Raw genomic sequence first — 6,000 nt, 5'->3', positions numbered from 1 at the left:
AGTATAAATGGAGCTAAAACTGTGATTGAATTGGGATGAATGATGGCCTTCAGACATGTACAATCTCAATCTGCACTTATTCCCTCATCCTAAATACTCTTCATCTTGTCAAACCAACTATTTGTCATCTTGACTTTTTTGAAGAGTAGAAAAGATTTGGTCAATCCAGAGAGAGACAGCAGACATAACTTACTGTGTACCTGTATATCATAATGTATTAGAGTGAACTAAACGAAGTGCTCTAAAGGAAGAACAAAAAACAAAGTGGTCGACTGAGAAGACAGCAACATGTCAAAGTAATTACAAAGATAAAGTATTAAGACAAAAATAGGGTTTTTTGAAAAATATGCACTGACTTACCCTCTCTAACTCTCCTCCATGACAACAGGTCATAATGCATCAAGTCAATAGTGAACTATCTGAAACCAAAGTCACAGGGAGCCGATAGAAGAGAAATTTAAACCGCCATAACGTTTTTTTGTTGAACGCATTTTTTCTGATTTCTCGACTATTTTCAGTCAAGATAGAGAAGAAGTTGAATTTGTCCAAGTGTTAAAAATGACGCAGGACTAGACCTGACAAACGGAGCTCAAACTTCAGGTTGGGATCAGAAATAGTCCAGATGGTTTTTGGTGATGTTTCCAGCTCGAGTTCCTCCTCAAGAGAAGATAAACCTTTATTCATCCCACAACGGGGATCAAGAAAGAATCCCTCATTATTACACCATATAAATATATGAACTGAGGACTGCTGACCATGATGTTCATTTGGTCATAAAGATTGTTATAAAGCAAGTTATATGACTAATAATGGTGGTCTCTAGGAGCTGGGCCGTGTCCAGACTTTTTTTTAACTGGGGTGGCCCACCTGAGGTGCTGACTTATGCTGGGGTGGCATGACATTTGTGGGCACAAGCATGTAAATTAATTCATTTTTTTACCCTTTCTATCCCCACTAGATGTAACAAACAAATGTAAGAAACACAATTTGGCAAAACATAAATATTCTTAGCTTGGTTCTTGGTGGATTAAAAAAAACAAAAACATATATGCATTTAAAGTACTTAGGAAATTTGCATGCTAGTTTTTCCTTGGACAGAGCTAATTGTTTATTTACAACTGAAAGCACTTCCATTAACCCGTTGAAAACACAGAACAGTTGTTTTGTTCTTAAGTCCTGCCTCTGATTAGGCAAATAGCCAATCATAGATTTGTTTTTTTGGGGTGGCCAGTCAGAAATCAAGGGGGGCCCATGCCACCCCTGGCCATCCATGTGGACACACCCCTGTCTAGGAATATTTATGATCGGTTAAAATGCTAAAAAAAAATGTTTTGTCAACTCTAAAACAGTTTCAGCAGATGGCTGTTCAACATGAGTCTGTTTCTGTTCGAGGATGCTGTGCTCATTGTGGGTCTTTGAAACAAACAAGTCTTGAGATTGCATTCGTTATGAATTGAAGCTACACAAATAATATTAATCGATTGATTTAAATTCCTCCCACAGAATGACTCTGACTCTGAAGTTGACAGATGTCGTTTCCTTACGCGAGCGATGCAGCTTTTAAACGTGTACAGTTTTGTTTGTATGTCTGTAATAAGATGGTATTTGCACTTAATTGTTAATTTCTCTTGTGCTGTAAATAATTCTGTAAATGTTCTGATGTAAAGTGAAAAATGTCTCAAAATGTTATCAACATGTCCTGAATTTTTACTCTGAAGTATTTAGGTTTATGTTTTGTCATGTGTACTACTCAGAGTTATCTTTTCATTCTGTACATATAGATTATTTTTCTGACCCTGATGAAGCCGAAACGCGTCGGTCTAATTTGTTAATAAAGTTGATCTTCTTACTACAAGTGTTGCTCGAGCGATTTGACCTCTTCTAAGCCTTTCACTCTTCATGCTCCTTGTCAGTTGATGAAGTTTGTGTCAGAAAATCATTTTTTTCTGACCTTTCCCAACATTTCACTTCATCACTCATCAGTGACTGAACACTTCTTCTTGCTGTTTTTTGAAGTACACAGACACACACAGAACCACAGCAGCAGTTTTTGGTGCTTCTTATATAAATTAACTAAAACTCTTTACTTCCGTTACAAGTGATTTGCTTCTTTATGTCTTCTTTACAGTCCTGACTTTATAATCCTCTGTGCTTCTGAAGTCTTTTTCAGTCAGAGCAGATTACCTTGTTACCAATCCTGACATCTAGTGGACAGAAGAATGTACTGCAGAAAGTGAGGGATCATCATAGTGAAAGCAATTTTGTGATAGGCCTACAAATATTTATGGAATAAAAACAATTAAAAAAAAATACACATATCATCAATCTGGTTTATTTGTTTATTAAGTATTTTTTCACCCCAAAAATAATATATCCATATTTTTGATTTACGTGATGACGTACCAGTGACGCAAGTGATGATTACTTATCTTTCTGCTTGTTTGGATCGTGTTTGTTTGTTACAGGAATATTAATATTACTTCTAACTTGACTGGGAAACAATAAGGTGCTTCATAATAAAGCGAGTGTATTCTTTACACAATTAATAATTTGTGTTTAATTTTAAAATGGAAATTGATGTGGAATTTTAATTTGTCAACTATTTCCAGATGACTTAAATAATTTATTTTGGTCATGTCCCCACTCCTGTATCGTTAGAAATTAGACTCATACTCTTATTTTTCAACATGTTGACTTAGTATGTTCTCTTTCATATAAAAATGTACTTACTCACCTTTCAAAACAGATACATGCTAAATCATCAACCTCATTGTATCACCTGCAAAATCGCATAACCACAAATCTCACATTTCTAACCATAAACCATACATTTGTATTCCAAAAAAAAAATCATAATGTAAATTATACAGTTTTTCAATGATTTACTCTTAAAATAGGAAAGGTGTTCAATCTCTGAATCCATGTACTATATATTATTTATTTACTGAGCAAAATTGTGATTTTTTTTTATTGAAACATTAAAAGTATTAATGTTTCATTTTATTTCTCACTTCTGGTTATATTTAAATACCCTGTTTGTTATGTTTTTACAAATATAATCTATAAAGTTTCCTTAAAAAATGCTCATTTGTAATATTTACAGTCTATGTTTGTACCGTTTCAAGTCTGATTATAAATTAAAAACCTGCAGGCACACTTTAAATCCAGCAGGTGGCGGTAATGTAACTTTTTGGATGAAAGATGCTACATCTGTGGAGAAATGATGGAGCCAAGCATGGAGGACAACAGGGATGAAGAGGAGGAGGGCGGGAAACATGAAGACAGTCTGGCTGATTAATGATGAGGTAATCATTTTTGTGCTAATTAAGCTCCTTCTGTCATTAATGGCTAATGTTTGCTTTTTGAGGTGGCCATGATTTGGATTAAGATTTTATTTTTTTGTGGATGTTGTGTACTTTTTACATTTTTAAATATATTCACAACAAACATACTGTAATTAATGAGTGTTGTTCATGTCGTAAAGTACATTTCAATTTATGCCCAGGATAGGAGACCCCCTTTTTTTCTGCAGCACTTTTATTTGTTATTAGTTGTTGCACAGTTTAGAATAGAATATAATATAATAGAATAGAATAGAATTACTTTATTGATCCCAAACTGGGAAATTGTGGCGTTACAGCAGCAGGTTGTACAAACACACAATATGAGCAAAAAACACAATATTAGCAAATTTAAACACAAGATAATATTAAATACAAAGTAAATAAGTACTAAAAGATATCAAAACTAAGAATGTAAATATACTCAACCAGGATTAATGTAAATGTGCAAAAACAGAGTTGTAAATGGACAGTATTGACATAAGTTAAAGGGCATGAGTGTAGACATGTTATCAGCAGAAACTATTCAATATAACGGAGAGTAAACAGCCAAATGAAGTGAACATGAGTGCAGGGATATTTTGTAAATTTAACATGTGCAGAACAGATGACAGTATGGAGAGACAGATATTATCATGATGACAGTTCTCTGAGCTGTTGTACAGAGTTATGGCCTCCGGTAAGAAAGATTTCTTGTATCTGTCCTTGCGACAGCGGAGTTGTATCAGTCTGTTGGAGAAGCTGCTCCGCTGTTTGTCCAGTAGGGTGTGCAGACGGTGATCAGGATTATCCATAATGGATAACAGTTTGTTCAGAGTCCTCCTCTCTGTCACCACTACAAAAGAGTCCAGCTTGCAGCCTATCACAGAGCAGGCCTTCTTAATGAGTTTGTCCAGTCTCTTAGTGTCACCAGCTCCAATGCTGCTCCCCCAGCAGACCACAGCAGAGAACATTGCACTGTCCACAACAGACTGATAGAAGATCTCCAACATCTTGCTGCACACGTTGAAGGATCTCAGCTTCCTCAGAAAGTAGAGTTGTGTAGTGGAAAAATACGATCTGTCTGTTGCCTTCGTTTGACCTTAAAGGATTAGGATGATCGTGCGTCATTTAGCAATTAGAAACTGTTTCTCTGTATGGCCTGGGTCTGTATCTCCAACAGGAACACTCCTCAGGATCTGGGTACAGCATGATCCTAAATCAGTGCCCTCCTGACAAAGGAGTTTCTGTTGGTGTTCCTCCGAACCAGGTGCCTTATAGAAAGAAGCTTGCATAGATAAATCACCAGGCAAACTAGCAGAAGGCGTAGTCACTAGGGCAAGCTGAAACCAATGACGATGTATCACTCCTGTATATGTAAATTACACCCTGTGAAAGTATAAATATGCTCTGCAACCGGGACTGCCCCGGGACTCTTTGATGCACTTGTGACTGATGCTACTTTTGCAGCTGATTACCCCTTTTGCAAAAGGACTTTTTATTATATGCAATAAAATCCACAAAGACAAAAGACTTTTGAGATCTTTTATTACCAACAGAAAAATCCACAACAAACTTGGTGTCAGAAGTGGGATTCCAGGCTGATCGCCGTATCCACGGCAAACGGTGACTGCGCATCCAGGACTTTGAAAAAGATCGTCCTGCCTCAACCCTGAAAGTTTGAAGGTCGAGAGGACCGACTGCGTGGACTGCGGCTGTCACCTCGGAATCCAACGAACCAGTAAACCTCCTAATTCACAGTAAAAACATTCTGATCACAATTTAAAAGTCAAAGGTCACTGTGTATTCTAGGACAAAATTGAAAGGTTAAGTTTCTTCCATCTTACGGCCCTATAACTACGAGGTAGTTAGAATAAAGGAAGTTCAGGTGACTTCGCCAGGCCCGGAGGAGTTCAGGTGACTCCTTGAATCCGGTAAACTTGGAAAGACCAGTGTAAAGGTAGAAATTTACACAGATTGATCGGGGACGCCCGATAATCTTACAGAACAGACACCATGGGGTCTGCAGGGAGTAAGATGGACGGGGCTGACCTGCAAGGTCCAATTTTTGTGTTTATGAAAAAGAAATACGGAGAAAAATGTTTGTCATGTGTTGAATATTGGATAAACGAATGTGGATTTCCTAATAAAGGAAGTCTAAGCGTGAATCAACTGATACAGTTACAGACGTGTTTGAAAACGAAGGAAGAGAAGATTAAGTCTGAGAAAAAGATTAACAAAGAAAAGTTGGAGGAGATTGAAAGACAAATGATGACAGAAGCAGAAGTCAGAGATAGAAAACAGACAGGGAAAGTTTTACTAAAAATGAAAAATGATGAAAAAGAAAAACCAGATGCTTTCACTGATAACCCCACCACACACCCCGTGTCTGCTCTCTATCCCTCTCTGAACGGTGGAGTTCGAGGCAAAGAAGATTGGGTTCCCATCTACATGGCTCCACCTGTCCTGCCCCCACAGCAACCAGCAATCAGTCCGAACAATCCCTTCTACGGACAATCTCAAGGGGCCTGAAACCGCCTTTGAAAACGTCATGAAAATGGCCTTTGGGGAAGGCCTCCACAAGCCCATTTTGACCCAAGTTCGCTCCACCCTTATGGGAGGCTGGGCTGAAAACAGACTGCAAGAGCTCCTCAAACACGCCAAACACGGTGAACAAAGA

General features: G+C 37.7%; 1 protein-coding gene across 1 annotated transcript in view; it reads left to right on the top strand.

Annotated features, from left to right (window-relative positions):
* The window catches only part of ccn5 (cellular communication network factor 5), an 8,805-nt gene extending 8,287 nt beyond the window's left edge, over positions 1 to 518 (top strand). Inside the window, exon 5 of the mRNA XM_061058118.1 lies at positions 1 to 518. This exon is cut by the window's left edge and continues 370 nt beyond it. The gene's annotated coding sequence lies outside the window, so the exon portion shown is untranslated.
* Positions 519 to 6,000: the final 5,482 nt, after the last annotated feature.

Source organism: Labrus mixtus, chromosome 15 (genome assembly GCF_963584025.1).
Source record: "Labrus mixtus chromosome 15, fLabMix1.1, whole genome shotgun sequence".
NCBI classification, from domain to species: domain Eukaryota; kingdom Metazoa; phylum Chordata; class Actinopteri; order Labriformes; family Labridae; genus Labrus; species Labrus mixtus.
The sequence above is the reverse complement of the archived record's forward strand: the minus strand, read 5'-3'. Positions and strand labels throughout refer to the sequence as shown.